Source organism: Anomaloglossus baeobatrachus, unplaced genomic scaffold (assembly GCF_048569485.1).
Source record: "Anomaloglossus baeobatrachus isolate aAnoBae1 unplaced genomic scaffold, aAnoBae1.hap1 Scaffold_532, whole genome shotgun sequence".
NCBI lineage: Eukaryota > Metazoa > Chordata > Amphibia > Anura > Aromobatidae > Anomaloglossus > Anomaloglossus baeobatrachus.
In genome coordinates, this window is record NW_027444691.1 from 819 (window position 1) to 28,665 (window position 27,847).

Below are 27,847 nucleotides of genomic sequence, written 5' to 3' on the forward strand. Positions count from 1 at the left end.
AGTTGCTTGCGCCCTAAAGGAGGAGTTATTCAGATTCATTGCAGTGGGCGGCGGCTGCAAAACGCACCATTCTTCTTGTTTTTGCTCTGCAAAGCAGCCTTTTCAAGGGTTGGCTTGGGTGACAAAATGTCTTGTGTAGGCGTGGGTTTGTCTCCCTCTCGCTCTCTCTCCCTAAGATGTGTCCGGCATAGGCCAGGGTGCCACTCGAGGCCCAAACCAATTCTGGTTATCGCTTCTCGGCCTTTTGGCTAAGATCAAGTGTAGTATCTGTTCTTATCAGTTTAATATCTGATACGTCCCCTATCTGGGGACCATATATTAAATGGATTTTTAGAACAGGGAGATGGAAAAAGAGCTTGCTCTGTCCACTCCACGCATTGACCTGGTATTGCAGTACCTCCAGGAACGGTGCACCCCTTCTTAACCCAGTTTCCAAAAGCAGAACTCAATTCACCTGATTCATATTAGCCCGATTTAATGAATTGGAAGAAAGCATACGTCTTCATATGCACCTCAATTTGGCCCATTCACTTTTCACACTTCCTCCTTTTGTTTTTTATCTTTCACACTTTTGACTTTCTTTATTCATCCAAATAGCAAACTCATCACCACTCAACCTGACCAACTCGGCTATGTCCCCGTGCTGCAGTTCTCTGTCTTATCTAGATCATTTGCAATTGAATGGAATAGATCCCTTTTGGACAAAGTGGATTCACCTGCTGCTGCAGTGACCACAGGTGTGATAAGATCTAGAATTGGCATCTGGTGCGATCTCTCCGCTTCCACTCCAAAGAAAGTTACCTGTTTATTCCTATCATGCATTGGTTTTTGGGGTTTTCTTTGAGTAATGATGATCTCTTTAGTAGTCTGTTGGCGCCCTCTCCTGGAGGAATAGTTTGCTTGCTCTTGGACATTCTAAAAGAGAGGTCATGATAGACATTGAGCTTCTGAGCTCAATTGGGGACAGTCATGGGTGATGAATGTTTGCAACCTACTGCGAAGCCTCATACCGCAATATAAGGAACGTCAAATACTAAGAAAGGGCGGCCTATGAAAGAATTACTACTTTCAATAAGTACACTTAAACGGCTAATTGGGAATAGAAAAACTGTAAAAAGCCCTCTGAGAAAGCCCCCCTCTAACCTTTGATAGTAAGCTTTTCTGTAGTCTGCCTGTTGATGTATTTTCCGTTTGAACTGTGCACAACATGAAGAGACGGAACACTGGCGGCTTGTCACAATGCCCCCCGATGACATCACAATAGCGCTGCTGCCTAGAAAACAAGCTGCGCAGAAGAAGTTGTTCTTTGGGTGGGAGGGTGGGCTAGTGGAAGGAGGGGGCAATCTCTTTTTTTCCCGGGTGGTAGGGGGATGACAGGAGAAGGGAAGCGGGTGGTGAGAAAGGTACAGAGGGCAGGGTTTGGGGGCTGGGAAGGAAAGGGAAAAGATTAGGGTTTGGGGATGATGAAAGGGCTTTCTACGGGTAAGGATGGCAAAGGGTGGCAGTGACGGAAAGTCAGGCAACCTGTCCTGTCCGTCTTTTTGTATCGTGAATTGGAAAGACTGCAAGGGGGAGGGGAGTTGCTTGCGCCCTAAAGGAGGAGTTATTCAGATTCATTGCAGTGGGCGGCGGCTGCAAAACGCACCATTCTTCTTGTTTTTGCTCTGCAAAGCAGCCTTTTCAAGGGTTGGCTTGGGTGACAAAATGTCTTGTGTAGGCGTGGGTTTGTCTCCCTCTCGCTCTCTCTCCCTAAGATGTGTCCGGCATAGGCCAGGGTGCCACTCGAGGCCCAAACCAATTCTGGTTATCGCTTCTCGGCCTTTTGGCTAAGATCAAGTGTAGTATCTGTTCTTATCAGTTTAATATCTGATACGTCCCCTATCTGGGGACCATATATTAAATGGATTTTTAGAACAGGGAGATGGAAAAAGAGCTTGCTCTGTCCACTCCACGCATTGACCTGGTATTGCAGTACCTCCAGGAACGGTGCACCCCTTCTTAACCCAGTTTCCAAAAGCAGAACTCAATTCACCTGATTCATATTAGCCCGATTTAATGAATTGGAAGAAAGCATACGTCTTCATATGCACCTCAATTTGGCCCATTCACTTTTCACACTTCCTCCTTTTGTTTTTTATCTTTCACACTTTTGACTTTCTTTATTCATCCAAATAGCAAACTCATCACCACTCAACCTGACCAACTCGGCTATGTCCCCGTGCTGCAGTTCTCTGTCTTATCTAGATCATTTGCAATTGAATGGAATAGATCCCTTTTGGACAAAGTGGATTCACCTGCTGCTGCAGTGACCACAGGTGTGATAAGATCTAGAATTGGCATCTGGTGCGATCTCTCCGCTTCCACTCCAAAGAAAGTTACCTGTTTATTCCTATCATGCATTGGTTTTTGGGGTTTTCTTTGAGTAATGATGATCTCTTTAGTAGTCTGTTGGCGCCCTCTCCTGGAGGAATAGTTTGCTTGCTCTTGGACATTCTAAAAGAGAGGTCATGATAGACATTGAGCTTCTGAGCTCAATTGGGGACAGTCATGGGTGATGAATGTTTGCAACCTACTGCGAAGCCTCATACCGCAATATAAGGAACGTCAAATACTAAGAAAGGGCGGCCTATGAAAGAATTACTACTTTCAATAAGTACACTTAAACGGCTAATTGGGAATAGAAAAACTGTAAAAAGCCCTCTGAGAAAGCCCCCCTCTAACCTTTGATAGTAAGCTTTTCTGTAGTCTGCCTGTTGATGTATTTTCCGTTTGAACTGTGCACAACATGAAGAGACGGAACACTGGCGGCTTGTCACAATGCCCCCGATGACATCACAATAGCGCTGCTGCCTAGAAAACAAGCTGCGCAGAAGAAGTTGTTCTTTGGGTGGGAGGGTGGGCTAGTGGAAGGAGGGGGCAATCTCTTTTTTTCCCGGGTGGTAGGGGGATGACAGGAGAAGGGAAGCGGGTGGTGAGAAAGGTACAGAGGGCAGGGTTTGGGGGCTGGGAAGGAAAGGGAAAAGATTAGGGTTTGGGGATGATGAAAGGGCTTTCTACGGGTAAGGATGGCAAAGGGTGGCAGTGACGGAAAGTCAGGCAACCTGTCCTGTCCGTCTTTTTGTATCGTGAATTGGAAAGACTGCAAGGGGGAGGGGAGTTGCTTGCGCCCTAAAGGAGGAGTTATTCAGATTCATTGCAGTGGGCGGCGGCTGCAAAACGCACCATTCTTCTTGTTTTTGCTCTGCAAAGCAGCCTTTTCAAGGGTTGGCTTGGGTGACAAAATGTCTTGTGTAGGCGTGGGTTTGTCTCCCTCTCGCTCTCTCTCCCTAAGATGTGTCCGGCATAGGCCAGGGTGCCACTCGAGGCCCAAACCAATTCTGGTTATCGCTTCTCGGCCTTTTGGCTAAGATCAAGTGTAGTATCTGTTCTTATCAGTTTAATATCTGATACGTCCCCTATCTGGGGACCATATATTAAATGGATTTTTAGAACAGGGAGATGGAAAAAGAGCTTGCTCTGTCCACTCCACGCATTGACCTGGTATTGCAGTACCTCCAGGAACGGTGCACCCCTTCTTAACCCAGTTTCCAAAAGCAGAACTCAATTCACCTGATTCATATTAGCCCGATTTAATGAATTGGAAGAAAGCATACGTCTTCATATGCACCTCAATTTGGCCCATTCACTTTTCACACTTCCTCCTTTTGTTTTTTATCTTTCACACTTTTGACTTTCTTTATTCATCCAAATAGCAAACTCATCACCACTCAACCTGACCAACTCGGCTATGTCCCCGTGCTGCAGTTCTCTGTCTTATCTAGATCATTTGCAATTGAATGGAATAGATCCCTTTTGGACAAAGTGGATTCACCTGCTGCTGCAGTGACCACAGGTGTGATAAGATCTAGAATTGGCATCTGGTGCGATCTCTCCGCTTCCACTCCAAAGAAAGTTACCTGTTTATTCCTATCATGCATTGGTTTTTGGGGTTTTCTTTGAGTAATGATGATCTCTTTAGTAGTCTGTTGGCGCCCTCTCCTGGAGGAATAGTTTGCTTGCTCTTGGACATTCTAAAAGAGAGGTCATGATAGACATTGAGCTTCTGAGCTCAATTGGGGACAGTCATGGGTGATGAATGTTTGCAACCTACTGCGAAGCCTCATACCGCAATATAAGGAACGTCAAATACTAAGAAAGGGCGGCCTATGAAAGAATTACTACTTTCAATAAGTACACTTAAACGGCTAATTGGGAATAGAAAAACTGTAAAAAGCCCTCTGAGAAAGCCCCCCTCTAACCTTTGATAGTAAGCTTTTCTGTAGTCTGCCTGTTGATGTATTTTCCGTTTGAACTGTGCACAACATGAAGAGACGGAACACTGGCGGCTTGTCACAATGCCCCCCGATGACATCACAATAGCGCTGCTGCCTAGAAAACAAGCTGCGCAGAAGAAGTTGTTCTTTGGGTGGGAGGGTGGGCTAGTGGAAGGAGGGGGCAATCTCTTTTTTTCCCGGGTGGTAGGGGGATGACAGGAGAAGGGAAGCGGGTGGTGAGAAAGGTACAGAGGGCAGGGTTTGGGGGCTGGGAAGGAAAGGGAAAAGATTAGGGTTTGGGGATGATGAAAGGGCTTTCTACGGGTAAGGATGGCAAAGGGTGGCAGTGACGGAAAGTCAGGCAACCTGTCCTGTCCGTCTTTTTGTATCGTGAATTGGAAAGACTGCAAGGGGGAGGGGAGTTGCTTGCGCCCTAAAGGAGGAGTTATTCAGATTCATTGCAGTGGGCGGCGGCTGCAAAACGCACCATTCTTCTTGTTTTTGCTCTGCAAAGCAGCCTTTTCAAGGGTTGGCTTGGGTGACAAAATGTCTTGTGTAGGCGTGGGTTTGTCTCCCTCTCGCTCTCTCTCCCTAAGATGTGTCCGGCATAGGCCAGGGTGCCACTCGAGGCCCAAACCAATTCTGGTTATCGCTTCTCGGCCTTTTGGCTAAGATCAAGTGTAGTATCTGTTCTTATCAGTTTAATATCTGATACGTCCCCTATCTGGGGACCATATATTAAATGGATTTTTAGAACAGGGAGATGGAAAAAGAGCTTGCTCTGTCCACTCCACGCATTGACCTGGTATTGCAGTACCTCCAGGAACGGTGCACCCCTTCTTAACCCAGTTTCCAAAAGCAGAACTCAATTCACCTGATTCATATTAGCCCGATTTAATGAATTGGAAGAAAGCATACGTCTTCATATGCACCTCAATTTGGCCCATTCACTTTTCACACTTCCTCCTTTTGTTTTTTATCTTTCACACTTTTGACTTTCTTTATTCATCCAAATAGCAAACTCATCACCACTCAACCTGACCAACTCGGCTATGTCCCCGTGCTGCAGTTCTCTGTCTTATCTAGATCATTTGCAATTGAATGGAATAGATCCCTTTTGGACAAAGTGGATTCACCTGCTGCTGCAGTGACCACAGGTGTGATAAGATCTAGAATTGGCATCTGGTGCGATCTCTCCGCTTCCACTCCAAAGAAAGTTACCTGTTTATTCCTATCATGCATTGGTTTTTGGGGTTTTCTTTGAGTAATGATGATCTCTTTAGTAGTCTGTTGGCGCCCTCTCCTGGAGGAATAGTTTGCTTGCTCTTGGACATTCTAAAAGAGAGGTCATGATAGACATTGAGCTTCTGAGCTCAATTGGGGACAGTCATGGGTGATGAATGTTTGCAACCTACTGCGAAGCCTCATACCGCAATATAAGGAACGTCAAATACTAAGAAAGGGCGGCCTATGAAAGAATTACTACTTTCAATAAGTACACTTAAACGGCTAATTGGGAATAGAAAAACTGTAAAAAGCCCTCTGAGAAAGCCCCCCTCTAACCTTTGATAGTAAGCTTTTCTGTAGTCTGCCTGTTGATGTATTTTCCGTTTGAACTGTGCACAACATGAAGAGACGGAACACTGGCGGCTTGTCACAATGCCCCCCGATGACATCACAATAGCGCTGCTGCCTAGAAAACAAGCTGCGCAGAAGAAGTTGTTCTTTGGGTGGGAGGGTGGGCTAGTGGAAGGAGGGGGCAATCTCTTTTTTTCCCGGGTGGTAGGGGGATGACAGGAGAAGGGAAGCGGGTGGTGAGAAAGGTACAGAGGGCAGGGTTTGGGGGCTGGGAAGGAAAGGGAAAAGATTAGGGTTTGGGGATGATGAAAGGGCTTTCTACGGGTAAGGATGGCAAAGGGTGGCAGTGACGGAAAGTCAGGCAACCTGTCCTGTCCGTCTTTTTGTATCGTGAATTGGAAAGACTGCAAGGGGGAGGGGAGTTGCTTGCGCCCTAAAGGAGGAGTTATTCAGATTCATTGCAGTGGGCGGCGGCTGCAAAACGCACCATTCTTCTTGTTTTTGCTCTGCAAAGCAGCCTTTTCAAGGGTTGGCTTGGGTGACAAAATGTCTTGTGTAGGCGTGGGTTTGTCTCCCTCTCGCTCTCTCTCCCTAAGATGTGTCCGGCATAGGCCAGGGTGCCACTCGAGGCCCAAACCAATTCTGGTTATCGCTTCTCGGCCTTTTGGCTAAGATCAAGTGTAGTATCTGTTCTTATCAGTTTAATATCTGATACGTCCCCTATCTGGGGACCATATATTAAATGGATTTTTAGAACAGGGAGATGGAAAAAGAGCTTGCTCTGTCCACTCCACGCATTGACCTGGTATTGCAGTACCTCCAGGAACGGTGCACCCCTTCTTAACCCAGTTTCCAAAAGCAGAACTCAATTCACCTGATTCATATTAGCCCGATTTAATGAATTGGAAGAAAGCATACGTCTTCATATGCACCTCAATTTGGCCCATTCACTTTTCACACTTCCTCCTTTTGTTTTTTATCTTTCACACTTTTGACTTTCTTTATTCATCCAAATAGCAAACTCATCACCACTCAACCTGACCAACTCGGCTATGTCCCCGTGCTGCAGTTCTCTGTCTTATCTAGATCATTTGCAATTGAATGGAATAGATCCCTTTTGGACAAAGTGGATTCACCTGCTGCTGCAGTGACCACAGGTGTGATAAGATCTAGAATTGGCATCTGGTGCGATCTCTCCGCTTCCACTCCAAAGAAAGTTACCTGTTTATTCCTATCATGCATTGGTTTTTGGGGTTTTCTTTGAGTAATGATGATCTCTTTAGTAGTCTGTTGGCGCCCTCTCCTGGAGGAATAGTTTGCTTGCTCTTGGACATTCTAAAAGAGAGGTCATGATAGACATTGAGCTTCTGAGCTCAATTGGGGACAGTCATGGGTGATGAATGTTTGCAACCTACTGCGAAGCCTCATACCGCAATATAAGGAACGTCAAATACTAAGAAAGGGCGGCCTATGAAAGAATTACTACTTTCAATAAGTACACTTAAACGGCTAATTGGGAATAGAAAAACTGTAAAAAGCCCTCTGAGAAAGCCCCCCTCTAACCTTTGATAGTAAGCTTTTCTGTAGTCTGCCTGTTGATGTATTTTCCGTTTGAACTGTGCACAACATGAAGAGACGGAACACTGGCGGCTTGTCACAATGCCCCCCGATGACATCACAATAGCGCTGCTGCCTAGAAAACAAGCTGCGCAGAAGAAGTTGTTCTTTGGGTGGGAGGGTGGGCTAGTGGAAGGAGGGGGCAATCTCTTTTTTTCCCGGGTGGTAGGGGGATGACAGGAGAAGGGAAGCGGGTGGTGAGAAAGGTACAGAGGGCAGGGTTTGGGGGCTGGGAAGGAAAGGGAAAAGATTAGGGTTTGGGGATGATGAAAGGGCTTTCTACGGGTAAGGATGGCAAAGGGTGGCAGTGACGGAAAGTCAGGCAACCTGTCCTGTCCGTCTTTTTGTATCGTGAATTGGAAAGACTGCAAGGGGGAGGGGAGTTGCTTGCGCCCTAAAGGAGGAGTTATTCAGATTCATTGCAGTGGGCGGCGGCTGCAAAACGCACCATTCTTCTTGTTTTTGCTCTGCAAAGCAGCCTTTTCAAGGGTTGGCTTGGGTGACAAAATGTCTTGTGTAGGCGTGGGTTTGTCTCCCTCTCGCTCTCTCTCCCTAAGATGTGTCCGGCATAGGCCAGGGTGCCACTCGAGGCCCAAACCAATTCTGGTTATCGCTTCTCGGCCTTTTGGCTAAGATCAAGTGTAGTATCTGTTCTTATCAGTTTAATATCTGATACGTCCCCTATCTGGGGACCATATATTAAATGGATTTTTAGAACAGGGAGATGGAAAAAGAGCTTGCTCTGTCCACTCCACGCATTGACCTGGTATTGCAGTACCTCCAGGAACGGTGCACCCCTTCTTAACCCAGTTTCCAAAAGCAGAACTCAATTCACCTGATTCATATTAGCCCGATTTAATGAATTGGAAGAAAGCATACGTCTTCATATGCACCTCAATTTGGCCCATTCACTTTTCACACTTCCTCCTTTTGTTTTTTATCTTTCACACTTTTGACTTTCTTTATTCATCCAAATAGCAAACTCATCACCACTCAACCTGACCAACTCGGCTATGTCCCCGTGCTGCAGTTCTCTGTCTTATCTAGATCATTTGCAATTGAATGGAATAGATCCCTTTTGGACAAAGTGGATTCACCTGCTGCTGCAGTGACCACAGGTGTGATAAGATCTAGAATTGGCATCTGGTGCGATCTCTCCGCTTCCACTCCAAAGAAAGTTACCTGTTTATTCCTATCATGCATTGGTTTTTGGGGTTTTCTTTGAGTAATGATGATCTCTTTAGTAGTCTGTTGGCGCCCTCTCCTGGAGGAATAGTTTGCTTGCTCTTGGACATTCTAAAAGAGAGGTCATGATAGACATTGAGCTTCTGAGCTCAATTGGGGACAGTCATGGGTGATGAATGTTTGCAACCTACTGCGAAGCCTCATACCGCAATATAAGGAACGTCAAATACTAAGAAAGGGCGGCCTATGAAAGAATTACTACTTTCAATAAGTACACTTAAACGGCTAATTGGGAATAGAAAAACTGTAAAAAGCCCTCTGAGAAAGCCCCCCTCTAACCTTTGATAGTAAGCTTTTCTGTAGTCTGCCTGTTGATGTATTTTCCGTTTGAACTGTGCACAACATGAAGAGACGGAACACTGGCGGCTTGTCACAATGCCCCCCGATGACATCACAATAGCGCTGCTGCCTAGAAAACAAGCTGCGCAGAAGAAGTTGTTCTTTGGGTGGGAGGGTGGGCTAGTGGAAGGAGGGGGCAATCTCTTTTTTTCCCGGGTGGTAGGGGGATGACAGGAGAAGGGAAGCGGGTGGTGAGAAAGGTACAGAGGGCAGGGTTTGGGGGCTGGGAAGGAAAGGGAAAAGATTAGGGTTTGGGGATGATGAAAGGGCTTTCTACGGGTAAGGATGGCAAAGGGTGGCAGTGACGGAAAGTCAGGCAACCTGTCCTGTCCGTCTTTTTGTATCGTGAATTGGAAAGACTGCAAGGGGGAGGGGAGTTGCTTGCGCCCTAAAGGAGGAGTTATTCAGATTCATTGCAGTGGGCGGCGGCTGCAAAACGCACCATTCTTCTTGTTTTTGCTCTGCAAAGCAGCCTTTTCAAGGGTTGGCTTGGGTGACAAAATGTCTTGTGTAGGCGTGGGTTTGTCTCCCTCTCGCTCTCTCTCCCTAAGATGTGTCCGGCATAGGCCAGGGTGCCACTCGAGGCCCAAACCAATTCTGGTTATCGCTTCTCGGCCTTTTGGCTAAGATCAAGTGTAGTATCTGTTCTTATCAGTTTAATATCTGATACGTCCCCTATCTGGGGACCATATATTAAATGGATTTTTAGAACAGGGAGATGGAAAAAGAGCTTGCTCTGTCCACTCCACGCATTGACCTGGTATTGCAGTACCTCCAGGAACGGTGCACCCCTTCTTAACCCAGTTTCCAAAAGCAGAACTCAATTCACCTGATTCATATTAGCCCGATTTAATGAATTGGAAGAAAGCATACGTCTTCATATGCACCTCAATTTGGCCCATTCACTTTTCACACTTCCTCCTTTTGTTTTTTATCTTTCACACTTTTGACTTTCTTTATTCATCCAAATAGCAAACTCATCACCACTCAACCTGACCAACTCGGCTATGTCCCCGTGCTGCAGTTCTCTGTCTTATCTAGATCATTTGCAATTGAATGGAATAGATCCCTTTTGGACAAAGTGGATTCACCTGCTGCTGCAGTGACCACAGGTGTGATAAGATCTAGAATTGGCATCTGGTGCGATCTCTCCGCTTCCACTCCAAAGAAAGTTACCTGTTTATTCCTATCATGCATTGGTTTTTGGGGTTTTCTTTGAGTAATGATGATCTCTTTAGTAGTCTGTTGGCGCCCTCTCCTGGAGGAATAGTTTGCTTGCTCTTGGACATTCTAAAAGAGAGGTCATGATAGACATTGAGCTTCTGAGCTCAATTGGGGACAGTCATGGGTGATGAATGTTTGCAACCTACTGCGAAGCCTCATACCGCAATATAAGGAACGTCAAATACTAAGAAAGGGCGGCCTATGAAAGAATTACTACTTTCAATAAGTACACTTAAACGGCTAATTGGGAATAGAAAAACTGTAAAAAGCCCTCTGAGAAAGCCCCCCTCTAACCTTTGATAGTAAGCTTTTCTGTAGTCTGCCTGTTGATGTATTTTCCGTTTGAACTGTGCACAACATGAAGAGACGGAACACTGGCGGCTTGTCACAATGCCCCCCGATGACATCACAATAGCGCTGCTGCCTAGAAAACAAGCTGCGCAGAAGAAGTTGTTCTTTGGGTGGGAGGGTGGGCTAGTGGAAGGAGGGGGCAATCTCTTTTTTTCCCGGGTGGTAGGGGGATGACAGGAGAAGGGAAGCGGGTGGTGAGAAAGGTACAGAGGGCAGGGTTTGGGGGCTGGGAAGGAAAGGGAAAAGATTAGGGTTTGGGGATGATGAAAGGGCTTTCTACGGGTAAGGATGGCAAAGGGTGGCAGTGACGGAAAGTCAGGCAACCTGTCCTGTCCGTCTTTTTGTATCGTGAATTGGAAAGACTGCAAGGGGGAGGGGAGTTGCTTGCGCCCTAAAGGAGGAGTTATTCAGATTCATTGCAGTGGGCGGCGGCTGCAAAACGCACCATTCTTCTTGTTTTTGCTCTGCAAAGCAGCCTTTTCAAGGGTTGGCTTGGGTGACAAAATGTCTTGTGTAGGCGTGGGTTTGTCTCCCTCTCGCTCTCTCTCCCTAAGATGTGTCCGGCATAGGCCAGGGTGCCACTCGAGGCCCAAACCAATTCTGGTTATCGCTTCTCGGCCTTTTGGCTAAGATCAAGTGTAGTATCTGTTCTTATCAGTTTAATATCTGATACGTCCCCTATCTGGGGACCATATATTAAATGGATTTTTAGAACAGGGAGATGGAAAAAGAGCTTGCTCTGTCCACTCCACGCATTGACCTGGTATTGCAGTACCTCCAGGAACGGTGCACCCCTTCTTAACCCAGTTTCCAAAAGCAGAACTCAATTCACCTGATTCATATTAGCCCGATTTAATGAATTGGAAGAAAGCATACGTCTTCATATGCACCTCAATTTGGCCCATTCACTTTTCACACTTCCTCCTTTTGTTTTTTATCTTTCACACTTTTGACTTTCTTTATTCATCCAAATAGCAAACTCATCACCACTCAACCTGACCAACTCGGCTATGTCCCCGTGCTGCAGTTCTCTGTCTTATCTAGATCATTTGCAATTGAATGGAATAGATCCCTTTTGGACAAAGTGGATTCACCTGCTGCTGCAGTGACCACAGGTGTGATAAGATCTAGAATTGGCATCTGGTGCGATCTCTCCGCTTCCACTCCAAAGAAAGTTACCTGTTTATTCCTATCATGCATTGGTTTTTGGGGTTTTCTTTGAGTAATGATGATCTCTTTAGTAGTCTGTTGGCGCCCTCTCCTGGAGGAATAGTTTGCTTGCTCTTGGACATTCTAAAAGAGAGGTCATGATAGACATTGAGCTTCTGAGCTCAATTGGGGACAGTCATGGGTGATGAATGTTTGCAACCTACTGCGAAGCCTCATACCGCAATATAAGGAACGTCAAATACTAAGAAAGGGCGGCCTATGAAAGAATTACTACTTTCAATAAGTACACTTAAACGGCTAATTGGGAATAGAAAAACTGTAAAAAGCCCTCTGAGAAAGCCCCCCTCTAACCTTTGATAGTAAGCTTTTCTGTAGTCTGCCTGTTGATGTATTTTCCGTTTGAACTGTGCACAACATGAAGAGACGGAACACTGGCGGCTTGTCACAATGCCCCCCGATGACATCACAATAGCGCTGCTGCCTAGAAAACAAGCTGCGCAGAAGAAGTTGTTCTTTGGGTGGGAGGGTGGGCTAGTGGAAGGAGGGGGCAATCTCTTTTTTTCCCGGGTGGTAGGGGGATGACAGGAGAAGGGAAGCGGGTGGTGAGAAAGGTACAGAGGGCAGGGTTTGGGGGCTGGGAAGGAAAGGGAAAAGATTAGGGTTTGGGGATGATGAAAGGGCTTTCTACGGGTAAGGATGGCAAAGGGTGGCAGTGACGGAAAGTCAGGCAACCTGTCCTGTCCGTCTTTTTGTATCGTGAATTGGAAAGACTGCAAGGGGGAGGGGAGTTGCTTGCGCCCTAAAGGAGGAGTTATTCAGATTCATTGCAGTGGGCGGCGGCTGCAAAACGCACCATTCTTCTTGTTTTTGCTCTGCAAAGCAGCCTTTTCAAGGGTTGGCTTGGGTGACAAAATGTCTTGTGTAGGCGTGGGTTTGTCTCCCTCTCGCTCTCTCTCCCTAAGATGTGTCCGGCATAGGCCAGGGTGCCACTCGAGGCCCAAACCAATTCTGGTTATCGCTTCTCGGCCTTTTGGCTAAGATCAAGTGTAGTATCTGTTCTTATCAGTTTAATATCTGATACGTCCCCTATCTGGGGACCATATATTAAATGGATTTTTAGAACAGGGAGATGGAAAAAGAGCTTGCTCTGTCCACTCCACGCATTGACCTGGTATTGCAGTACCTCCAGGAACGGTGCACCCCTTCTTAACCCAGTTTCCAAAAGCAGAACTCAATTCACCTGATTCATATTAGCCCGATTTAATGAATTGGAAGAAAGCATACGTCTTCATATGCACCTCAATTTGGCCCATTCACTTTTCACACTTCCTCCTTTTGTTTTTTATCTTTCACACTTTTGACTTTCTTTATTCATCCAAATAGCAAACTCATCACCACTCAACCTGACCAACTCGGCTATGTCCCCGTGCTGCAGTTCTCTGTCTTATCTAGATCATTTGCAATTGAATGGAATAGATCCCTTTTGGACAAAGTGGATTCACCTGCTGCTGCAGTGACCACAGGTGTGATAAGATCTAGAATTGGCATCTGGTGCGATCTCTCCGCTTCCACTCCAAAGAAAGTTACCTGTTTATTCCTATCATGCATTGGTTTTTGGGGTTTTCTTTGAGTAATGATGATCTCTTTAGTAGTCTGTTGGCGCCCTCTCCTGGAGGAATAGTTTGCTTGCTCTTGGACATTCTAAAAGAGAGGTCATGATAGACATTGAGCTTCTGAGCTCAATTGGGGACAGTCATGGGTGATGAATGTTTGCAACCTACTGCGAAGCCTCATACCGCAATATAAGGAACGTCAAATACTAAGAAAGGGCGGCCTATGAAAGAATTACTACTTTCAATAAGTACACTTAAACGGCTAATTGGGAATAGAAAAACTGTAAAAAGCCCTCTGAGAAAGCCCCCCTCTAACCTTTGATAGTAAGCTTTTCTGTAGTCTGCCTGTTGATGTATTTTCCGTTTGAACTGTGCACAACATGAAGAGACGGAACACTGGCGGCTTGTCACAATGCCCCCCGATGACATCACAATAGCGCTGCTGCCTAGAAAACAAGCTGCGCAGAAGAAGTTGTTCTTTGGGTGGGAGGGTGGGCTAGTGGAAGGAGGGGGCAATCTCTTTTTTTCCCGGGTGGTAGGGGGATGACAGGAGAAGGGAAGCGGGTGGTGAGAAAGGTACAGAGGGCAGGGTTTGGGGGCTGGGAAGGAAAGGGAAAAGATTAGGGTTTGGGGATGATGAAAGGGCTTTCTACGGGTAAGGATGGCAAAGGGTGGCAGTGACGGAAAGTCAGGCAACCTGTCCTGTCCGTCTTTTTGTATCGTGAATTGGAAAGACTGCAAGGGGGAGGGGAGTTGCTTGCGCCCTAAAGGAGGAGTTATTCAGATTCATTGCAGTGGGCGGCGGCTGCAAAACGCACCATTCTTCTTGTTTTTGCTCTGCAAAGCAGCCTTTTCAAGGGTTGGCTTGGGTGACAAAATGTCTTGTGTAGGCGTGGGTTTGTCTCCCTCTCGCTCTCTCTCCCTAAGATGTGTCCGGCATAGGCCAGGGTGCCACTCGAGGCCCAAACCAATTCTGGTTATCGCTTCTCGGCCTTTTGGCTAAGATCAAGTGTAGTATCTGTTCTTATCAGTTTAATATCTGATACGTCCCCTATCTGGGGACCATATATTAAATGGATTTTTAGAACAGGGAGATGGAAAAAGAGCTTGCTCTGTCCACTCCACGCATTGACCTGGTATTGCAGTACCTCCAGGAACGGTGCACCCCTTCTTAACCCAGTTTCCAAAAGCAGAACTCAATTCACCTGATTCATATTAGCCCGATTTAATGAATTGGAAGAAAGCATACGTCTTCATATGCACCTCAATTTGGCCCATTCACTTTTCACACTTCCTCCTTTTGTTTTTTATCTTTCACACTTTTGACTTTCTTTATTCATCCAAATAGCAAACTCATCACCACTCAACCTGACCAACTCGGCTATGTCCCCGTGCTGCAGTTCTCTGTCTTATCTAGATCATTTGCAATTGAATGGAATAGATCCCTTTTGGACAAAGTGGATTCACCTGCTGCTGCAGTGACCACAGGTGTGATAAGATCTAGAATTGGCATCTGGTGCGATCTCTCCGCTTCCACTCCAAAGAAAGTTACCTGTTTATTCCTATCATGCATTGGTTTTTGGGGTTTTCTTTGAGTAATGATGATCTCTTTAGTAGTCTGTTGGCGCCCTCTCCTGGAGGAATAGTTTGCTTGCTCTTGGACATTCTAAAAGAGAGGTCATGATAGACATTGAGCTTCTGAGCTCAATTGGGGACAGTCATGGGTGATGAATGTTTGCAACCTACTGCGAAGCCTCATACCGCAATATAAGGAACGTCAAATACTAAGAAAGGGCGGCCTATGAAAGAATTACTACTTTCAATAAGTACACTTAAACGGCTAATTGGGAATAGAAAAACTGTAAAAAGCCCTCTGAGAAAGCCCCCCTCTAACCTTTGATAGTAAGCTTTTCTGTAGTCTGCCTGTTGATGTATTTTCCGTTTGAACTGTGCACAACATGAAGAGACGGAACACTGGCGGCTTGTCACAATGCCCCCCGATGACATCACAATAGCGCTGCTGCCTAGAAAACAAGCTGCGCAGAAGAAGTTGTTCTTTGGGTGGGAGGGTGGGCTAGTGGAAGGAGGGGGCAATCTCTTTTTTTCCCGGGTGGTAGGGGGATGACAGGAGAAGGGAAGCGGGTGGTGAGAAAGGTACAGAGGGCAGGGTTTGGGGGCTGGGAAGGAAAGGGAAAAGATTAGGGTTTGGGGATGATGAAAGGGCTTTCTACGGGTAAGGATGGCAAAGGGTGGCAGTGACGGAAAGTCAGGCAACCTGTCCTGTCCGTCTTTTTGTATCGTGAATTGGAAAGACTGCAAGGGGGAGGGGAGTTGCTTGCGCCCTAAAGGAGGAGTTATTCAGATTCATTGCAGTGGGCGGCGGCTGCAAAACGCACCATTCTTCTTGTTTTTGCTCTGCAAAGCAGCCTTTTCAAGGGTTGGCTTGGGTGACAAAATGTCTTGTGTAGGCGTGGGTTTGTCTCCCTCTCGCTCTCTCTCCCTAAGATGTGTCCGGCATAGGCCAGGGTGCCACTCGAGGCCCAAACCAATTCTGGTTATCGCTTCTCGGCCTTTTGGCTAAGATCAAGTGTAGTATCTGTTCTTATCAGTTTAATATCTGATACGTCCCCTATCTGGGGACCATATATTAAATGGATTTTTAGAACAGGGAGATGGAAAAAGAGCTTGCTCTGTCCACTCCACGCATTGACCTGGTATTGCAGTACCTCCAGGAACGGTGCACCCCTTCTTAACCCAGTTTCCAAAAGCAGAACTCAATTCACCTGATTCATATTAGCCCGATTTAATGAATTGGAAGAAAGCATACGTCTTCATATGCACCTCAATTTGGCCCATTCACTTTTCACACTTCCTCCTTTTGTTTTTTATCTTTCACACTTTTGACTTTCTTTATTCATCCAAATAGCAAACTCATCACCACTCAACCTGACCAACTCGGCTATGTCCCCGTGCTGCAGTTCTCTGTCTTATCTAGATCATTTGCAATTGAATGGAATAGATCCCTTTTGGACAAAGTGGATTCACCTGCTGCTGCAGTGACCACAGGTGTGATAAGATCTAGAATTGGCATCTGGTGCGATCTCTCCGCTTCCACTCCAAAGAAAGTTACCTGTTTATTCCTATCATGCATTGGTTTTTGGGGTTTTCTTTGAGTAATGATGATCTCTTTAGTAGTCTGTTGGCGCCCTCTCCTGGAGGAATAGTTTGCTTGCTCTTGGACATTCTAAAAGAGAGGTCATGATAGACATTGAGCTTCTGAGCTCAATTGGGGACAGTCATGGGTGATGAATGTTTGCAACCTACTGCGAAGCCTCATACCGCAATATAAGGAACGTCAAATACTAAGAAAGGGCGGCCTATGAAAGAATTACTACTTTCAATAAGTACACTTAAACGGCTAATTGGGAATAGAAAAACTGTAAAAAGCCCTCTGAGAAAGCCCCCCTCTAACCTTTGATAGTAAGCTTTTCTGTAGTCTGCCTGTTGATGTATTTTCCGTTTGAACTGTGCACAACATGAAGAGACGGAACACTGGCGGCTTGTCACAATGCCCCCCGATGACATCACAATAGCGCTGCTGCCTAGAAAACAAGCTGCGCAGAAGAAGTTGTTCTTTGGGTGGGAGGGTGGGCTAGTGGAAGGAGGGGGCAATCTCTTTTTTTCCCGGGTGGTAGGGGGATGACAGGAGAAGGGAAGCGGGTGGTGAGAAAGGTACAGAGGGCAGGGTTTGGGGGCTGGGAAGGAAAGGGAAAAGATTAGGGTTTGGGGATGATGAAAGGGCTTTCTACGGGTAAGGATGGCAAAGGGTGGCAGTGACGGAAAGTCAGGCAACCTGTCCTGTCCGTCTTTTTGTATCGTGAATTGGAAAGACTGCAAGGGGGAGGGGAGTTGCTTGCGCCCTAAAGGAGGAGTTATTCAGATTCATTGCAGTGGGCGGCGGCTGCAAAACGCACCATTCTTCTTGTTTTTGCTCTGCAAAGCAGCCTTTTCAAGGGTTGGCTTGGGTGACAAAATGTCTTGTGTAGGCGTGGGTTTGTCTCCCTCTCGCTCTCTCTCCCTAAGATGTGTCCGGCATAGGCCAGGGTGCCACTCGAGGCCCAAACCAATTCTGGTTATCGCTTCTCGGCCTTTTGGCTAAGATCAAGTGTAGTAGTATCGTTCGAAAAGGTGGTTTAAGGCTCCGGCCACCTTAGTACAATGATGCAATGCACACTGGAAGGTTGCGCTTGTTAGTACTTTAGGAGGATAGTATATCCATCTAGAGGAAACCATGGCCCTACCAGGATCGAGGCTATTAGACTGAGTAAGTGTGGGGGTTATGGTGCAATGTGCCCCAGGAATGGACACCCTGGAGGGAGTCTGAACTTGCTAGGTTGGGACCCTGGTAAGCCTCAGACTCTGTCGCACGCCGCGCCTTGCCTATTCATACTTTCCAAGCATATTGCCCTATCCCGGCCTTCTGGCTAAGAAGGGAAATTTTTATAATCCTGGTCGGAGGTCCGGTCAGCTTTGGGCTGAGAAACCAACACTCGGTTGGAGGTCCGGGTCAGCTTTGGCTGAGAAACCAACACCCGGTTGGAGGTCCGGTTAGCCTTGGGCTGAGAAACCAACACCCGGTTGGAGGTCCGGTCAGCCTTGGGCTGAGAAACCAACACCCGGTTGGAGGTCCGGTCAGCCTTGGGCTGAGAAACCAACACCGGTTGACGGTCCGGGCAGTCTCGGCTGCGAAACCAACGACTAGTAGCTCCCTACTCCACTTGGGTAAGATGCCTCGGTGGACGCTGGGAGCAACAACAAGGCTCAACCAGGCTTCGGCTTGGGGGAGCACCGAAGATCCCTGACCCTCGCTGTGGCCTTCTGGCTCGGAGGGACGGGGTTGATTTTTGGGGATCCTCTTCTCACGGAGGGGTCCACACGAATCCTAGCCTTTGCACTGTTTTTGGTGTGACTTCGGTCATGCATTTTTGCGGTGCTTTGGAAAGCTTCATTAAATCAAAATCTGTTCTTATCAGTTTAATATCTGATACGTCCCCTATCTGGGGACCATATATTAAATGGATTTTTAGAACAGGGAGATGGAAAAAGAGCTTGCTCTGTCCACTCCACGCATTGACCTGGTATTGCAGTACCTCCAGGAACGGTGCACCCCTTCTTAACCCAGTTTCCAAAAGCAGAACTCAATTCACCTGATTCATATTAGCCCGATTTAATGAATTGGAAGAAAGCATACGTCTTCATATGCACCTCAATTTGGCCCATTCACTTTTCACACTTCCTCCTTTTGTTTTTTATCTTTCACACTTTTGACTTTCTTTATTCATCCAAATAGCAAACTCATCACCACTCAACCTGACCAACTCGGCTATGTCCCCGTGCTGCAGTTCTCTGTCTTATCTAGATCATTTGCAATTGAATGGAATAGATCCCTTTTGGACAAAGTGGATTCACCTGCTGCTGCAGTGACCACAGGTGTGATAAGATCTAGAATTGGCATCTGGTGCGATCTCTCCGCTTCCACTCCAAAGAAAGTTACCTGTTTATTCCTATCATGCATTGGTTTTTGGGGTTTTCTTTGAGTAATGATGATCTCTTTAGTAGTCTGTTGGCGCCCTCTCCTGGAGGAATAGTTTGCTTGCTCTTGGACATTCTAAAAGAGAGGTCATGATAGACATTGAGCTTCTGAGCTCAATTGGGGACAGTCATGGGTGATGAATGTTTGCAACCTACTGCGAAGCCTCATACCGCAATATAAGGAACGTCAAATACTAAGAAAGGGCGGCCTATGAAAGAATTACTACTTTCAATAAGTACACTTAAACAGCTAATTGGGAATAGAAAAACTGTAAAAAGCCCTCTGAGAAAGCCCCCCTCTAACCTTTGATAGTAAGCTTTTCTGTAGTCTGCCTGTTGATGTATTTTCCGTTTGAACTGTGCACAACATGAAGAGACGGAACACTGGCGGCTTGTCACAATGCCCCCCGATGACATCACAATAGCGCTGCTGCCTAGAAAACAAGCTGCGCAGAAGAAGTTGTTCTTTGGGTGGGAGGGTGGGCTAGTGGAAGGAGGGGGCAATCTCTTTTTTTCCCGGGTGGTAGGGGGATGACAGGAGAAGGGAAGCGGGTGGTGAGAAAGGTACAGAGGGCAGGGTTTGGGGGCTGGGAAGGAAAGGGAAAAGATTAGGGTTTGGGGATGATGAAAGGGCTTTCTACAGGTAAGGATGGCAAAGGGTGGCAGTGACGGAAAGTCAGGCAACCTGTCCTGTCCGTCTTTTTGTATCGTGAATTGGAAAGACTGCAAGGGGGAGGGGAGTTGCTTGCGCCCTAAAGGAGGAGTTATTCAGATTCATTGCAGTGGGCGGCGGCTGCAAAACGCACCATTCTTCTTGTTTTTGCTCTGCAAAGCAGCCTTTTCAAGGGTTGGCTTGGGTGACAAAATGTCTTGTGTAGGCGTGGGTTTGTCTCCCTCTCGCTCTCTCTCCCTAAGATGTGTCCGGCATAGGCCAGGGTGCCACTCGAGGCCCAAACCAATTCTGGTTATCGCTTCTCGGCCTTTTGGCTAAGATCAAGTGTAGTATCTGTTCTTATCAGAACAAACTGAGCTAGCTACACTTGACGAGATACGATCAGGGAGACGAGCTCCAAAGCCCAGCCGAGACCGGAAGAGGGAGATCGGACGGAAGAAGAGCTTGGCAGAAAGAAGCAAGAAGACGAAGGCTCGGAGAAGACTTGGGGAGACCAGAGGAACTTCGAGGAGGAACACAGCGGGAGAAGACACCCGGAGAAGAATCCAAGATCCAGCTCCGGGAACTCAAGCAGGAACCAGCCATGGCAAGCAAGCCAGAGAAGGCAGCCAAGAAGGCTCAGGACCCAGGGACCTCCAGGAAGGCTCATCCAGAGGCTTCTTCGGCCCAAGAGGCCCCTACCTCCGACGCCAGCCAGCCGGAGGGAGCCCGGACGCCGCCTGAAAAGGCTCCAACCCTGGAGCCTTGGATGCGGCAGACGGTCGCCCTGAAGCTAAAGGCGGTGGATGGTAGGTTGCCGGACATGTCCAGCGACGTGTTCTGCAAGAAGATGATTCTGGATCAGGGCTTCTCCAGGGCGGAAACCCTGAGTGTCCAGACCTTCATGACTGGCATTTTTCTGGTAACCTTTGCCACGGTGAATGCCTGCAGGAGATACTGGGAGGCGATGAACGCAGCGATGCCGGACTCCCCTTTTCATTCCTTTTTAGGATCCTGTCCTATACAGAGGGATGAGAAGAGGATCACGGTCTCCATGCGGAACCCGCACACCCCAGGAAGAGACATCTCCACGTTCCTGGGACGTCTCTGCACAGTGGTGAGGGAGCCATCCCACATCCTTAACGGCAACGGATTCTGGACGGGTAAGTGGTCAGTAACCGTTCGACTCTACAGGGAACCAGCATCCGAGGATGGTCTCCAGCACCTGCCCCCGACATTCTCTCTGGGAAACTCCTTTGGTCTCATCTACTACCCGGACATGCCACACAACTGCAGGAAATGTGGCGGGAAAGGGCATTCGATGAAGACCTGCAAGGAGGACGCCTGCAGGGTTTGCCGGGTGACAGGACACAGCTCCAAGGACTGCCCAAAGAAGAAGACTTGCAACCTATGTGGACAGGCGGACCACCTTTACAAGGACTGCCCACAGCGGGAGAAATCCTGGGCAAGGGTTGCCGCGGCGACCCAGTATCGGGTAATCACAGCTTCGTCGACCAAGGCAGCTACGACCAAGGCCACAGAGGCCAAGGACAAGGCGGCCAAGAACCCGGCGACCGTGGCTCCAGCCGATGCCCCAGCAGCCACGGAGTCCAGGGAAAAGAAGGGTAAGAAAACTGTTGCCCCCTCCCTGGTCCCCCCCCCCCTGTCACCCCTGTCCAAACCCCTCCCCCCCCGGCCAACCCTACTGAGGATTCCACTACCTCCACCTCATTTCCCTACTCCTCAGTTGGTCTCCTCACCCCCCCCCAAAGCCCACTCTCCCTCCCCAGACCATGAGAGCAGAGGGCCTCAGCACTCTTGCACTTTTCACCGAGGAGGATTTTCCAGCTCTTGTCTCCTCAGGTACAGGCCAAAGGAAAAGGAAGGTGGAAGATAGTCCTGTCGCAGAACCTTCCAAGCTGTTCATTGTGGACCCCAATCCACCCCAGGAAGAGGAGGATGGCCTCCTCCCAGAACCGGACGTGTTGGAGCAGATGGTGGAGTCCCTTGTGGCCGAAGAAGAAATGGAGGAGTCGGAAGCCACTGAGGCACCATCCCTGCTTGATCAGCTAGCAGAAGAGGGTCTGCTGGAGATACCCTTACCAGCAGGTGCCAAAGAGGAAGAACCGCCCGACCGGAGTGGTAACTAAGGCACACCGCCTGCTCTAACTTTCTCTTTCCTCCAATGACTGCTAACATTAACATCTTTTCCATTAATGTTAGGAGCATCAGAGACAAGTTCCGACGTCAGACAATTTTTATGTTCCTTAACACTCAGTCTAGTGATGTATTTTTCCTGCAGGAATGCTCCCTTCCTTCCTCTAGGTCCTTCAACCATCTGGCCAGGGAGTGGACCCATGGCCCATCCTACTGGTCTGGCGGGGGCGACTGTAGGTCCGCGGGGGTCGCCGTGCTGATCAGGGGAAGCGCCTTCACATTGGACTCTGTTCAGGAAATCGTCTGCGGCAGGTTACTGCTCGTGGATGGCACCTGGGCGGGAGAACCTGTCAGGTTCATCAATGTGTATGCTTCTCCTGTGAAGAGCGATCGACTGGAGCTCCTCCAAGCCCTGCGCCCTCAGCTCGCTACCGCCAGGACGGTAGTGATGGCCGGGGATTTCAACTGCCCGATTGAGGAGGATGGACGCAGTTCTGGAACGGCTGCCAAGTTGGACGTCACATCCAAACTGCTCATTGAGATGGTGACCGAAGCCTCTCTTGTGGACGTTGTTGGCTCCATCGGACACGGATCCGTGAACTATTCATGGTGCCGATCCGATGGCTCGCTGCGTTCCAGGATTGACTTTGTGTTTACCTCTCGGGCGGTTGGGCGGAGTGGGCACTCGATGGTCCCCTGCTTCTTCTCTGACCACAGAGCCATTCACTTTCAAGGTGTGCTGGGCCATGGCTTCCCCATTGGCCCGGGCTCCTGGAAGCTGAACTGCTCTCTGCTGGAAAAGGGTGAGATTCTGGAGGAGCTTAGAGCTGCCTACTCCACGTGGCGGGCCTACAAGGCGGGCTTCCAGTCTGTTTCTGACTGGTGGGAATACGTTAAACTCGAGTTCCGTTTCTTCTTTCAGGCAAAGAGTCAACAACAGGCGTGTCTGAAGAGGAGGGACTTCAGGAGACTCCAGCGTGAGCTGCGTTCCCTGCAGGACCTTCTTCGATGCGGCTGGGACGTGAGAGAGGAGCTGGAGGAGACTAAGAGGAGCCTGAAAAGGCACTTCGAGGAGGAGTCCGAGCGAATTGTCTTCCGTTCCAAAGTGGAGAACCTGGAGAAGGGTGAGAAATGTAACTCGTTCTTTTTCAGGAAACTCCACGCCGGTCACACGCCCATGAATGAACTACGAGACGAGAGTGGAAACATGCGACGCGGGAAAGAGAACGTGATGAAGGTCGTCAGCGACTTCTACAGCGAACTCTACGCCCGCAAGACTACTGACCCCGAGGCCGCCGATAAGTTCCTGTCAGGTATCACTAACCATCTTGACCCTGCAGACGCGGCGGCCATGGATGTTCCTCTGACGGTGGACGAGCTGCTCTCGGCCGCCAAATCCTTTAGTTCTGGCAGGACACCGGGCAGTGACGGCCTCCCAGCAGAGCTCTATGTAGCGCTGGGAGACCTAATCTGTCCGGACCTGTTATGGCTGTATGAGGAGATGGTGGTGGAGGGCAGAATGCCTCCATCTCTGAGGGAAGGAATGGTCACGATCCTGTACAAGCGTAAAGGAGAGAGGTGCGACCTGAAGAATTGGCGTCCCATCACCCTTCTGAATGTCGACTACAAGATCCTGGCCAAGACGATGGCAACGAGACTGAAGACGGTTATCGGACGGATCATCCACCCGGATCAGACCTGCGGCATCCCCGGACGTCGCATCGCAGACAGCCTGGCTCTCATGCGGGACACGGTCGAGTACATCAAAGCCCGCCGGGTGCACGCAGCCCTGATCTCGTTGGATCAGGAAAAGGCCTTCGACCGTGTTTCCCATGAGTTCCTGGGCAAAGCTCTGCACAGGTTAGGTTTGGGTAACATGTTTTGCTTGTATGTCCAACTAATGTATTTTGATATTCACAGCTCGGTGTTGGTAAACGGCTGGAAGACTGACCCCTTCCCGGTCCTCTCAGGGGTCAGACAAGGCTGTCCTCTGTCACCTCTTCTTTTTGTTTGTGTTATAGAACTCTTTGCAGAGGCTATCCGGCGGAATGGAGAGATCAGAGGGATCACCGCACCAGGACCAGAACGCTTCGAGGTCAAGTGCTCGCTCTACATGGACGACGTGACCGTCTTCTGCGCGGACCGGCGCTCAGTCGACACCCTCGTCCAGACCTGTGAGACCTTCGGACGGGCTTCGGGAGCCAAAGTCAACTGCGGGAAGTCGGAAGCCATGCTCTTCGGGGACTGGCAGCCGGCCTCTTCCGCCCCCTTCCCTTTCAGCATCCAGCCGGATTTCATCAAGGTTCTTGGAGTCTGGTTCGGGAAGGAAGGAGCAGCCCTCAAGTCCTGGGAGGAACGCTTGACCAAGATCACCCAACGGATCGGTCTGTGGAGCCTCAGACGCCTCACCTGTGAGGGCAAAGCACTGGTCCTGCGTAACGAGGTACTGCCCGTGCTGCAGTACACGGCCCAGGCCTGGCCCCCCCTTGCCACCGTGTGCAGGGCCATTACCAGGACGGTGTTTCGTTTTGTCTGGGGATCCAAGATGGACAGAGTAAAGCGGAGCATCATGTACAAGGATCCTCGCAAGGGTGGGAAGGGCGTACCCGATATCCCCACCCTCCTGCGATCCTCCTTCGTATGTGACTGCGTTCGCCGAACTCTGCGAGTCAAGAGAGGTTCCGCGGGTGGGTCCATGTCTCGCTTCTTCCTGCTCCCCCTTTGGAGACGGTTAGGCTGGGACAAGTGGGACAGCTCCTTCCCCTACAACTGGACGGCGCCATGGTTCTACGGAGACGTGGTTCGGTTTGTGAGGGAACACCAACTGGAGGGACTCAAGCCTGATTTGTGGAAGCCAAAGACTATCCACAAACTCATCAGAGCCAAGGACGAAATGGAGAACATTCCAGGACTTCATCACGACACACTGGAGACTGTTTGGACAAACGTGTCATCGGCTGGATTGACCAACGGGCACAAGGACTTGTCATGGATGGCGATACAGGGCGGACTGCCCGTCCGGTCATTCATGCATGCCCGGAACCTGTGCAAAACCCGGTACTGCCCAAGGTGCCCCTTCGTGGAGGAAACATCGCTGCACGCCTTTTGGGACTGCCGTTTCGCACAGCGCCTGTTGGTTGCCCTGGAGGATGACCTGAGGAACTCCGTCCCCAGAGGGAGCCTATCGTACCATTCCGTACTTTATGGACTCTTCCCTGGGACTCACACCGTTGGAGCCATCCAGGAGGCTTGGCGCCTTATGAACTGCTTTAAGGACGCTATTTGGGTCGCCAGGAACCGGCTCATCTTGAAGAGGGAGAGGATGTCTATCCAGGATTGCCGCAGGCTGATCCACAGCCTGCTCAGAGACTATTCCATCATGGACAGTCCGGACGACAGCGCCGAGGAGGAGGTTTAGACCTCTTCCATGCCCCCTCCCTCCTTTTCCCGTTATGTGCGTCTTTCAATAAAGCTTCGGGCCTGTGATTTCCCCACCCTATCCCCCTTTTCCCCTACCCCCATCCCCCAATCGCCGGTTCGTCGTTATTTATTGTCTAACTTTTTCTTTCAGCTTGAGTGTTATGGATAAGCATAGGAGCGTGATGTATAGTTTAGTGCGTCGTACTCTATGGCTATGTAAGAAGGATTGTATATTTCTGTGTGTACGGGGCTGCGGCACTGTACACGGTTTGTTACCTATTTGTGAGTAGTGCAGGATAATAAAGATGCTGTTAAATCAAAATCTGTTCTTATCAGTTTAATATCTGATACGTCCCCTATCTGGGGACCATATATTAAATGGATTTTTAGAACAGGGAGATGGAAAAAGAGCTTGCTCTGTCCACTCCACGCATTGACCTGGTATTGCAGTACCTCCAGGAACGGTGCACCCCTTCTTAACCCAGTTTCCAAAAGCAGAACTCGATTCACCTGATTCATATTAGCCCGATTAGCGAATTGAAATGAATTTTTATCTAACACACTTTTTACTTGCTTTATTCATCCAAATAGCAAACTCATCACCACTCAACTTCACCAACTCTGCTATGTCCCGTGCAGTATCTTGTTGTCAGTCTAATCTAGATCATGTGTAATTGAATGGAATAGATCCCTTTTGGACAAAGTGGAGTCAGATGCTGCAGTGACCACAGGTGTGAGAGGATCTACAATTGGCATCTGGTGTTATCTCTCTGCTTCCACTCCAAATAAAGTTACCTGTTGTTACCTGAACGTCAAATACTAAGAATGGGCGGCCTATGAAAGAATTAGTACTTTCATTAAGTATACTAAACCGGCTAATTGGGAATAGACAAACTGTAAAAAGCCCTCTGAGAAAGCCCCTCTCTAACCTTTGTTAGTAAGCTTTTCTGTAGCCTGCCTGTTGATGTATTTTCGGTTTGAACAGTGCACAACATGAAGAGACGGAACACTGGCGGCTTGTCACAATGCCCCCCGATGACATCACAATAGCGCTGCTGCCTAGAAAACAAGCTGCGCAGAAGAAGTTGTTCTTTGGGTGGGAGGGTGGGCTAGTGGAAGGAGGGGGCAATCTCTTTTTTTCCCGGGTGGTAGGGGGATGACAGGAGAAGGGAAGCGGGTGGTGAGAAAGGTACAGAGGGCAGGGTTTGGGGGCTGGGAAGGAAAGGGAAAAGATTAGGGTTTGGGGATGATGAAAGGGCTTTCTACGGGTAAGGATGGCAAAGGGTGGCAGTGACGGAAAGTCAGGCAACCTGTCCTGTCCGTCTTTTTGTATCGTGAATTGGAAAGACTGCAAGGGGGAGGGGAGTTGCTTGCGCCCTAAAGGAGGAGTTATTCAGATTCATTGCAGTGGGCGGCGGCTGCAAAACGCACCATTCTTCTTGTTTTTGCTCTGCAAAGCAGCCTTTTCAAGGGTTGGCTTGGGTGACAAAATGTCTTGTGTAGGCGTGGGTTTGTCTCCCTCTCGCTCTCTCTCCCTAAGATGTGTCCGGCATAGGCCAGGGTGCCACTCGAGGCCCAAACCAATTCTGGTTATCGCTTCTCGGCCTTTTGGCTAAGATCAAGTGTAGTATCTGTTCTTATCAGTTTAATATCTGATACGTCCCCTATCTGGGGACCATATATTAAATGGATTTTTAGAACAGGGAGATGGAAAAAGAGCTTGCTCTGTCCACTCCACGCATTGACCTGGTATTGCAGTACCTCCAGGAACGGTGCACCCCTTCTTAACCCAGTTTCCAAAAGCAGAACTCGATTCACCTGATTCATATTAGCCCGATTAGCGAATTGAAATGAATTTTTATCTAACACACTTTTTACTTGCTTTATTCATCCAAATAGCAAACTCATCACCACTCAACTTCACCAACTCTGCTATGTCCCGTGCAGTATCTTGTTGTCAGTCTAATCTAGATCATGTGTAATTGAATGGAATAGATCCCTTTTGGACAAAGTGGAGTCAGATGCTGCAGTGACCACAGGTGTGAGAGGATCTACAATTGGCATCTGGTGTTATCTCTCTGCTTCCACTCCAAATAAAGTTACCTGTTGTTACCTGAACGTCAAATACTAAGAATGGGCGGCCTATGAAAGAATTAGTACTTTCATTAAGTATACTAAACCGGCTAATTGGGAATAGACAAACTGTAAAAAGCCCTCTGAGAAAGCCCCTCTCTAACCTTTGTTAGTAAGCTTTTCTGTAGCCTGCCTGTTGATGTATTTTCGGTTTGAACAGTGCACAACATGAAGAGACGGAACACTGGCGGCTTGTCACAATGCCCCCCGATGACATCACAATAGCGCTGCTGCCTAGAAAACAAGCTGCGCAGAAGAAGTTGTTCTTTGGGTGGGAGGGTGGGCTAGTGGAAGGAGGGGGCAATCTCTTTTTTTCCCGGGTGGTAGGGGGATGACAGGAGAAGGGAAGCGGGTGGTGAGAAAGGTACAGAGGGCAGGGTTTGGGGGCTGGGAAGGAAAGGGAAAAGATTAGGGTTTGGGGATGATGAAAGGGCTTTCTACGG

The 27,847-nt window shown here is 48.5% G+C and overlaps 13 non-coding genes and 2 pseudogenes across 13 annotated transcripts; all 15 read left to right on the forward strand.

Moving 5' to 3' along the window:
* Positions 1–228: 228 nt before the first annotated feature.
* On the forward strand, positions 229–419 carry LOC142283131 (U2 spliceosomal RNA). Its single transcript, XR_012744863.1, has one exon. It is a non-coding gene; the product is annotated as a U2 spliceosomal RNA (small nuclear RNA).
* Positions 420–1,806: 1,387 nt separating this feature from the next.
* On the forward strand, positions 1,807–1,997 carry LOC142283143 (U2 spliceosomal RNA). The gene has a single exon (XR_012744874.1). It is a non-coding gene; the product is annotated as a U2 spliceosomal RNA (small nuclear RNA).
* Positions 1,998–3,383: 1,386 nt separating this feature from the next.
* On the forward strand, positions 3,384–3,574 carry LOC142283154 (U2 spliceosomal RNA). Its single transcript, XR_012744885.1, has one exon. It is a non-coding gene; the product is annotated as a U2 spliceosomal RNA (small nuclear RNA).
* Positions 3,575–4,961: 1,387 nt separating this feature from the next.
* Positions 4,962–5,152, forward strand: LOC142283166 (U2 spliceosomal RNA). Its single transcript, XR_012744896.1, has one exon. It is a non-coding gene; the product is annotated as a U2 spliceosomal RNA (small nuclear RNA).
* A 1,387-nt stretch (positions 5,153–6,539) lies between these two features.
* On the forward strand, positions 6,540–6,730 carry LOC142283026 (U2 spliceosomal RNA). Its single transcript, XR_012744788.1, has one exon. It is a non-coding gene; the product is annotated as a U2 spliceosomal RNA (small nuclear RNA).
* A 1,387-nt stretch (positions 6,731–8,117) lies between these two features.
* LOC142283039 (U2 spliceosomal RNA) lies at positions 8,118–8,308 on the forward strand. The gene has a single exon (XR_012744799.1). It is a non-coding gene; the product is annotated as a U2 spliceosomal RNA (small nuclear RNA).
* Positions 8,309–9,695: 1,387 nt separating this feature from the next.
* On the forward strand, positions 9,696–9,886 carry LOC142283050 (U2 spliceosomal RNA). The gene has a single exon (XR_012744810.1). It is a non-coding gene; the product is annotated as a U2 spliceosomal RNA (small nuclear RNA).
* Positions 9,887–11,273: 1,387 nt separating this feature from the next.
* LOC142283062 (U2 spliceosomal RNA) lies at positions 11,274–11,464 on the forward strand. The gene has a single exon (XR_012744821.1). It is a non-coding gene; the product is annotated as a U2 spliceosomal RNA (small nuclear RNA).
* Positions 11,465–12,851: 1,387 nt separating this feature from the next.
* On the forward strand, positions 12,852–13,042 carry LOC142283074 (U2 spliceosomal RNA). The gene has a single exon (XR_012744832.1). It is a non-coding gene; the product is annotated as a U2 spliceosomal RNA (small nuclear RNA).
* Positions 13,043–14,429: 1,387 nt separating this feature from the next.
* Positions 14,430–14,620, forward strand: LOC142283085 (U2 spliceosomal RNA). The gene has a single exon (XR_012744842.1). It is a non-coding gene; the product is annotated as a U2 spliceosomal RNA (small nuclear RNA).
* Positions 14,621–16,007: 1,387 nt separating this feature from the next.
* Positions 16,008–16,198, forward strand: LOC142283097 (U2 spliceosomal RNA). Its single transcript, XR_012744851.1, has one exon. It is a non-coding gene; the product is annotated as a U2 spliceosomal RNA (small nuclear RNA).
* Positions 16,199–18,427: 2,229 nt separating this feature from the next.
* On the forward strand, positions 18,428–18,622 carry LOC142283092 (U2 spliceosomal RNA). Its single transcript, XR_012744846.1, has one exon. It is a non-coding gene; the product is annotated as a U2 spliceosomal RNA (small nuclear RNA).
* Positions 18,623–20,009: 1,387 nt separating this feature from the next.
* LOC142283118 (U2 spliceosomal RNA) lies at positions 20,010–20,114 on the forward strand (annotated as a pseudogene).
* Positions 20,115–25,543: 5,429 nt separating this feature from the next.
* LOC142283102 (U2 spliceosomal RNA) lies at positions 25,544–25,746 on the forward strand (annotated as a pseudogene).
* Positions 25,747–26,863: 1,117 nt separating this feature from the next.
* On the forward strand, positions 26,864–27,054 carry LOC142283109 (U2 spliceosomal RNA). Its single transcript, XR_012744859.1, has one exon. It is a non-coding gene; the product is annotated as a U2 spliceosomal RNA (small nuclear RNA).
* Positions 27,055–27,847: the final 793 nt, after the last annotated feature.